The following is an 8,207-nucleotide window of genomic DNA, read 5'->3' as shown; positions in this document are numbered from 1 at the left end:
TGAAGCTTATGTATTTCCTCAGCAACCAGCACGGATCAGCTCCAGGCATGACGAAACGGATATCGTCCTCTTTTGGAAGGCCAAACAAAGTAGTTTTGCTTTCACAACGAAACACAGTGTCTCCACAGCATGACGGCGGTGGCAACAATACTACAGCGAGAATAAAAGTTACGCCTTCTTTCTTTGTGTGAACATTTGGGCGGCATTATGCAAATCTTCCCACATCGTGAGGTAGACATGTGGGGGCGTGTTAGAACGAGCCATTTTAGGTAGGTGTGGTTGACTCTTAACTTTTATAAAGAATATCTCTTTGGATTTGAGACTTTAGTCTTTACAACTTTACAGATCTTCTTTATGCACCAAGAGCTTGTAACACTCCAAAGAGAAAGGAAAAATTGAAATCGCATCATATGACCCCTTTAATATCAGCATCAAAAACTGTGCCACAGGAGCTTCATGGAATGTGTTTCCGTGATCGAGCGACTGCATGCAAGCTTCACATCACCAAGTACAGTGGCAAGCATTGGATGGAGTGGTGTAAAGCACACTGGACTCTGGAGCAGTGGAAACCTGTTCTGTGGAGTGACGAATCACGCTTCTGTTTGACTGATGGGCGAGTCTGTGTTTAACAGATTCCAGGAGTACATTGCATGCATGACTGCATTGTGCCAACTGCATACCAAGACATTTTGGACAATGCCATGCTTCCCACTTCTGAAAGAAAGGCCCTTCTCTTCCAGCATGACTGTGCCCCAGTGCACAAATCAAGGTCCATGAAGACATTGGATGAATCTGGTGAGGAATAACTTAACTGGTCTTTAAAAAGAGCTTCAACCCTGTCAAACACCTTTGGGATGAACTGGAACAGAGATTGTGAGCCAGGATTTCTTGTCCCAAATCAGTACCTGATTTCACAAATGCTCAACTGGATTTATGTACATATAATGTATATTTATGTATAAGGACCCATTTATACATTGTTTAAAAAAACATGCACGAAAAAAAGATACACACTACTGGTCAAAAGTGTGTTTCTTTTTTTTTCTTTTTTTGGAAATAAGTCTCTTATGCCCACCAAGGCAGCATTTCTTTGATCAAAATACAATTGAAAAGAACTATGTAAGGATAAGATACATTTTAAAAACGCACACACACAAAAACAAATTTCTGGGGTTTCGCACCTGTATTTGTTCCCCTCATTTCAGTGACAAATGATTTCTAAACAAGGCCTAGGTCGACGCTGGATTTACAGATCATTTGATACTGAAAGATGAAGAGGTCCCAGCGATAAAAGAAAAAAAAAGAAAAAAAGATACACACTACTGGTCAAAAGTGTGTTTCTTTTTTTTTTTCTTTTTTTGGAAATAAGTCTCTTATGCCCACCAAGGCAGCATTTCTTTGATCAAAATACAATTGAAAAGAACTATGTAAGGATAAGATACATTTTAAAAACGCACACACACAAAAAAAAATTTCTGGGGTTTCGCACCTGTATTTGTTCCCCTCATTTCAGTGACAAATGATTTCTAAACAAGGCCTAGGTCGACGCTGGATTTACAGATCATTTGATACTGAAAGATGAAGAGGTCCCAGCGATAAAAGATCCCGGTCATGAGCTGGAACCGCAGGCCGTAAGCACGGCACGCCTCCGGAGATCGGCTGTTTTCGGAGAGAATCGTAAAGCCGTATCTTACTTTTATAAATCTGATAAAACTAAAGACTCTTCGGAGATGCATCGAAAGATGCAAAACTATTTCATAGGTACTCAACATTAACATGAGATTGTCCGAAACTGTGTTGTGTCAACTAGATTAGTTTTTTCTTACTGTAAAAAGGGCTCTCAGTAGAATTAAATAATTATGGTAAAAGTAATATCAAATATAGTAAATTACGTTAAACAACTCCCGCCACGAATTACACAATTATGTAATATATTAGATTTAATAGTAGAATACTATTTCAAAATAACTGCCTAGCTTTTAAAAAGCTTTTATTGTGGCGTTTTTGATCAGCTAGGTCCTCTGTCGGCCAGGTTTCTTCGTGCTGTGTGGATTTGTAGGACAGAGTTCACCAAATCTGAACTTTGGAAGTAAAGGACAAAATTCTTTGTATAAGCTCTTGTGTGTTCTTTCCCAATCTGCTGTGTTCACACGCTTATGAATAGAATTGAAGGGAGCATAAGGTCCACCGTATTTTGTATTTCATTTGTATACCTATATGGTATTGTTTGTTGAAAAAATTTGTCATCTTTTCATAGCAACCCGTCTTTTCTTTCAAAGTCGCATTTGATGTTTTTTTTGTTCTGCAAGTAGGTTGTCTTCCAGTTTTGTCTTTGTTATGCCCCAGTACGGCCACCAGAAGGCATCATATCCAAAGAGTAGCAGAGGAAATATCTATCAGAGGTGTTCGCCACACTTCATGCACCAGCCACCCACACAGAGATGCAACTTCTGATCAACACAGACTGCTGCTGTTTTCATCTGCACTCTGACCTGCACTCACACTCCGCTTCCTCTCGCTTCTCTTACCGAGAGCAAAATGTCTAGTGCATGTGGAGTACAGTGTAGGTCAGTACTGTTAATTATTACTTCTTATATAACTTTTTATCCTTACTTTCAGTGTAACAATATATTTTTTTTTATCAAGAAGAGGCAACCATCCTTTTCTCACTTTTAATAAAAAATATTTTTTTAATGCAACATGATTTTATGTGGGTAGATACATTTTGTTTGAGAAATGTCTAACATGTTTGCCAAACTTATTTTTTACGACCGTTTTGCTGTTCTATCTCACATTTAGCCTTCCTTGACTTTGAATATTTCCTATCTTTATCACTAGGTGGTACTAGAGACGCATGCAGCGTCTGCCAGTCTAGAGTGGGCTTCATCAATGTGACTGACATCATTATGAATGGCACACATCAGTGTCTAAATGATGCTGGCTCTCTTTTCTCTGATTGCAACAGTTAGTGCTCATTTAACTCATTACAGCTGACAATTTGCTAGACATCAGTACAGTCATTATGTTGCCATTAACTGTTATGTTCATGCAGGAATAGTTCTAGCAATGCTGATATAGTCTCAGCCTCAGACGTCACGTCCACAGCCCGTTGGCTGAACGTCTGATGCATATGGCACACAAAATTGGAAACGCTATCGGATTAGTTGAATTATACAGGATTTCCAGGAGATGTGTGTGCTGCGTTCTTTAACATTCCGCCTGGAAACAAAGATGCAGTGATGCCAAACCCCCGCATGGAAGAAGAAAGCCGTCGTGTGAACAATGAGTGCTTATCAGGATCAACTAAACGCTGGATTTTCAAAAGTATATGAAATATTTAAAGTTTTGCGGGATATCATCTTTAAAATAAGTCTAAGAGTTTTACACACCTGTTTGTTACTGCGGGGACATTTCCACGGCCCTAAGCATGATGTGGCACAAAACAAACGTGATTGGTTGCTTTACCTGTCAGTCATATGACCTATTGGGCGGTCTTTGACCATTCAAAGCGGAGGTGAGAGGTGAGGACCTCATTCGTCACTCCACATGCCCAACAGGTGCAGTACCTGGCCATATGTAAATAATGACAAGCTGGTACTAGTTCGGTTTTGATATAGTGAACATGTTGAGATGTGACAGTAATGCAGGGTTTCTTAAATTTTGTGATCAAATGAGCAATTATGATATAACATAATACAATATTGAGTGTAATAATACTACTACAAGTACAACAAATAAGTGAAAAGTTTATTAGGAAATATACAAAAACTCCAAGGTGCTCTCTTTGCGTAAGATGCACCATTAACTCAAATTTAAATAGATTCAGCTTTATTAAAATAAATAAATTTTAATCATCATCATATTATTATTATTAGTATTATTGGAAGCAGTAATAATAATAATTTATTAAACCTTGAGCTCAAACGTTTATGCAGCTTCATTAAAAAGCAAATACATTTGATGAATAATTTAATAACAATTGTTTTATTATTGATAATAATAATAATAATAATAATAATAATTTAAGGCATGAGGTCAAATGTTAATTGATTCAGGTTCATTAAAATAAATAATAAATAATTCCTATAATTTTAATAACTGTATTTTTATTATTATTATTTTGGACCATCTGCTCCTGCATATGCGTTTTTTTTATGAACCTGTTGTGTGTACTCAAATCTCCAGTATGAATTTTGCAGCCAGAAAGTTTGAGAAACCCTCAACTCAATCACCTAAACATCATATCATTACTAAATAGTTATTAAATGATGTTGTTCTGATGAGGATCTATGAATTTTTGAAAATAACCTGACTTTCGTTTGATGTTTGATGAACCTGGCCGGCTCTGCAAATGATCTGATTTCCCTAAGTTTAGAGTTGAAGGCCTGATGAAGATGAGTAAAAAAACACAGGAAGGGAGGATGGCATTTGGCAAATAAACGAGTGTTTTGGTTGGTGTGTGTGTGTGTGGGTAGGCTGGATAAATGAGGGCTGGAACACAGGTGTGGGGGTGTGATTAGGCTCCCAGGGCAGATTGTCTCTCCCTCTTTCTCTCTCTCCCTCAAACAGCCTCGTGTTGTTGTTCTTTTCGCTTGTGTGGAAGTTGTGAGGGCACCCTCTGGATTGCCTCACTGCCGGAGCATGCCGGACCCTGTTATCTGGCTATCCATCTGTGCTATTGATTTTAGGTTTTTTCATCTTTCCCCTCCCTGGGCTGGTGTTTGAGCGCCGAGATAGGGAGCCGGAGGAGGCGGGGGGAGATCTGAACATGTTTGCAGGGGTTCGGGGGGGCTGAGGCTCGCAAGGTCTGCCTAGCCTGGGCCAGTCTCTTAGAGCAAGTATGTGTGTGCACGTACAGGCCTATGTCTATCTATTCTCTTTCTCTCTTTTACTCCCTCTCCCTCCAGGGATCGCTTTCACCCTCGCCTTTCAGAAGTGCCCACACCGCACACGCTCCTGGCGGCGCTTCCCTCCTCCCCCTCGCCCCTCGCTCTTTCCTGCCCGCCCGCCCGCCTGCCGTCTCCTCTCCCGGGGGGCATCAGCAGCTCTGCCGACTCGCCCCGTGATTTGCAGAGATTTGTCTAAGTGAGAAGCAATGAGTGTGGAAGGCCATTTAATGTATGCACACTCAGGCCGACCTCCGGCTGGCTCAGGGAGAACTGGGGTGGCATGACCGCAGGGCTCCGTGATGCTCTCCCCTTCGTTTTGTTGGCAGGAACATACCGAGACATTGGCGTTCCCCACTGCCACCTGCCCCCTTTGATTTCTATTAATGAGATAAACGCAGCGTCTAATGCTCTAAACTGTCATGTTTCTTCATGCATTCACATGAGTCTTTTTGTTGAAGTATTGACTAATTGCTTTGTGCAGTCTTTAGTGTGTGTGTTTCAGGTTTAGACTACCTGGCACAGTAGTTGAAGGCTTTCCTGCAAGCCCCCACACACGTTCCATTGCAGATGATTATCAGCAGTTTGGAAAAGCAGTAGGTGTGGACTGTGTATGGGCCGTGGGAGGGTTCCCTCTGAGGTTTGCTGTGGTGGTATGGGCCAGGGGCATTTTCTCAGAGGAGGCAGTGCTTACTTAAACAATACAGTAAGATTAGGAAGTCATAGACAGTACAAGAATAAAACATAGCAAATAATACAAAATATTCATGCTTAAATATTTGTATGACATAATGGTATGGTACAATAGTGAAACCCATGGATAAAGCATCAAAGAGAGTCTTGTGCCCACAATGAGCTCATTGTTTTTTCATTGAGGTGTGAGTATAAGGTGAATGCCTCCACGTCACTGTGTTTGGCTGATTACCCTGTCAGTGCGTTGATATTCGCTTATAATACTTGCATCCACTCCACAAATTAACAGAATGACTAAAACTGGTGAAAATTTTGGATTTGAAATCATTCAAAGTTACTTAAAGGAGTTAATCCAAAATGAAAATTATGTCATGTACTCACTTAAATTTGGGTATTTGGGCAGTTGAGCTCTGTTTGTTGTTCAGGTTGGTGTGTTCACAGGTGATAAATCAGTCATAGTAAAGTTCTACAGCATAACCTTCTAGCTGCCTCTCGATATTAACATTTTACATATTGCTACTCTAGCATAATTTTTGGTCACTGTAAAGTTGATGTTGAAACCACAATGCTGATGCGATATTTACCTGTTGTAGCTTGCTGTGCGCACAAAATTGACGCCGACAGTCAAAACGATTCATCGTCTGAGAAACACTGTTTTCGACCCTCCAAAAACAATTTTGGCTGAAACGGATTTTTGAAACGGATTTTTTTTTTTTTAGACATATTTTAGATTGCTGAAATTTTGGTGAATCACTAATGGGAACCAAAACTGTTTGCCTACCAACAAACTTCAAAATATTTTATTTTGTGCAGAAGAAACACATACAGGTTTGGAAAGACCTGAAGGTGATTTTTGGGTGAACTGTCCTTTTAAAATATGAAATTAAGCTATGTATGAATGAACCAGAAGTCCAGTTTGTTCTGGTCTCAGTAACTTATCTCAGCAGAATTAGAGGCTTAAATAAATACAGAAATAACACGCTTTCTATTATATCTGGTGAATTGAATGCCTCCTCCTGAAGTCAGGCACTGTATCTGTGAGGAGCCGGCAGTTCCTGGGTGGCTGGGCTGAGGTGTTGGTTAATTAAAGATATAGTAATTAGAGACGGTTCTTACAGTAGCTTTTAGGAGCTTGATAAGAGACTAATCCTCTGAAGTGAGGCTGAGATCGAACCGGTCCCTGGTGAGGCTGTTCTCCGTATGCTCAGCTGAAGTACAATCTCTCCTCCAAAAGAGCAGGATTTAAAGAAATGGCACAGAGGTAGTCTTTACAAACCTGGAATAATATGAGAGGAGAGCGAATGTGTTCTTAAAGGTTTACTGTGTATTTATTGTCCTTGTTAACAAAAAGTACACATTGAAATTATTAATACTTTTTAAAAACACATTCAAAATCATGTACACTCACGTGAGATTAAGACTCCAGTTATATCAAATCAATTTCCAAACAAACCCAAATAAAACAATTTATCCACCATCCCTCCACCACACCAATTCTATCATCTTGCTTTACCATCACATATTAACTTACGTATGATGATCTAATTAAGTATTATGGCGGATAAATTAAGCTTATTGAGTCAAGTCTCATACTCAAGCCCCTCCATTACCAGTAAGCCTTACCGGTTTACTTTAATCACTCTTAAGAATGATAACTTGCAGAGACTGCAATGATTCCATTTTCTGGAAATCTAAAGACAAATGTATTTATCAGAATTTTGGGACATATTTGTTGAGTTTCCTGTAACTGAACATTCTTGGATAGTGTACTCACCCTCATTTTATTCCAAACCTGTTTGATTTTGGTTTAATCTGTGGAACACAAAAGAAGATATTTGAATGAAAGTCATTTGGGTCCAGTGTTGTTTTGGACCTTACTGCCGTGTATTATATGGACAAAATCAATTGACACTTTCTTTAAAATATATTTCTTTGTGTTCTTCAGAAGATACGTCATACAGGTTTGGAACAACATAAGGAAGTGTAAATAATGACAGAATTGTTATTTTGGGGTGAACTGAAAGACATATGATGTTTATTTATAACAGTTTCATGACCTGCATGTTTTAATTCATGGCACTGTATGTGTTTTTGTTAAAGTCACATCAGATTAAAGCCTTACCAGGTATATGGAATTGGAAAATTATGTGCATATAAACATGGTCAGTAAGTCTCCTCTAAGTGCCATAACAAGCAGCATTTTGTACCTCTAACTCAAGGGGGTCTGTGCCCATATGTTTGACGTAGGCTAATCTATAATTCAGTAGTGGCAGATGTCTCTGTTAATCATTCATACGTGTACATGTTATTTGCCAGTCTATGCCATCATTTGTTGTTATTCTGTCATTACTTGCAGTGGCTCTTGTCTGCCAGTGACTCCAAAGTTGAATGTACACTTACACATCCTTTTACATACAGTAGTAAGCCAGTAGGCTACTCCAAAGTCAGTACTAATACTTACTGTTAACATGAATTTAATATTAATTCTACATTGTAATTGTATCGCAACTTTTTTGCCCCAAAGGTGCAGATTTTCTTATTCTGTTAGTAAAATCTGTGGTGAGGCTAAAATGTGAACTCACGCATACACAGTAGTCTTTACTTTGCACTTTTTTTTTACTAATTTCA

The sequence above is a fragment of the Sinocyclocheilus grahami genome, unplaced genomic scaffold, assembly GCF_001515645.1.
Source record: "Sinocyclocheilus grahami isolate Dianchi unplaced genomic scaffold, SAMN03320097.WGS_v1.1 scaffold170.1, whole genome shotgun sequence".
Lineage (NCBI taxonomy): Eukaryota > Metazoa > Chordata > Actinopteri > Cypriniformes > Cyprinidae > Sinocyclocheilus > Sinocyclocheilus grahami.
The sequence above is the reverse complement of the archived record's forward strand: the minus strand, read 5'-3'. Positions refer to the sequence as shown.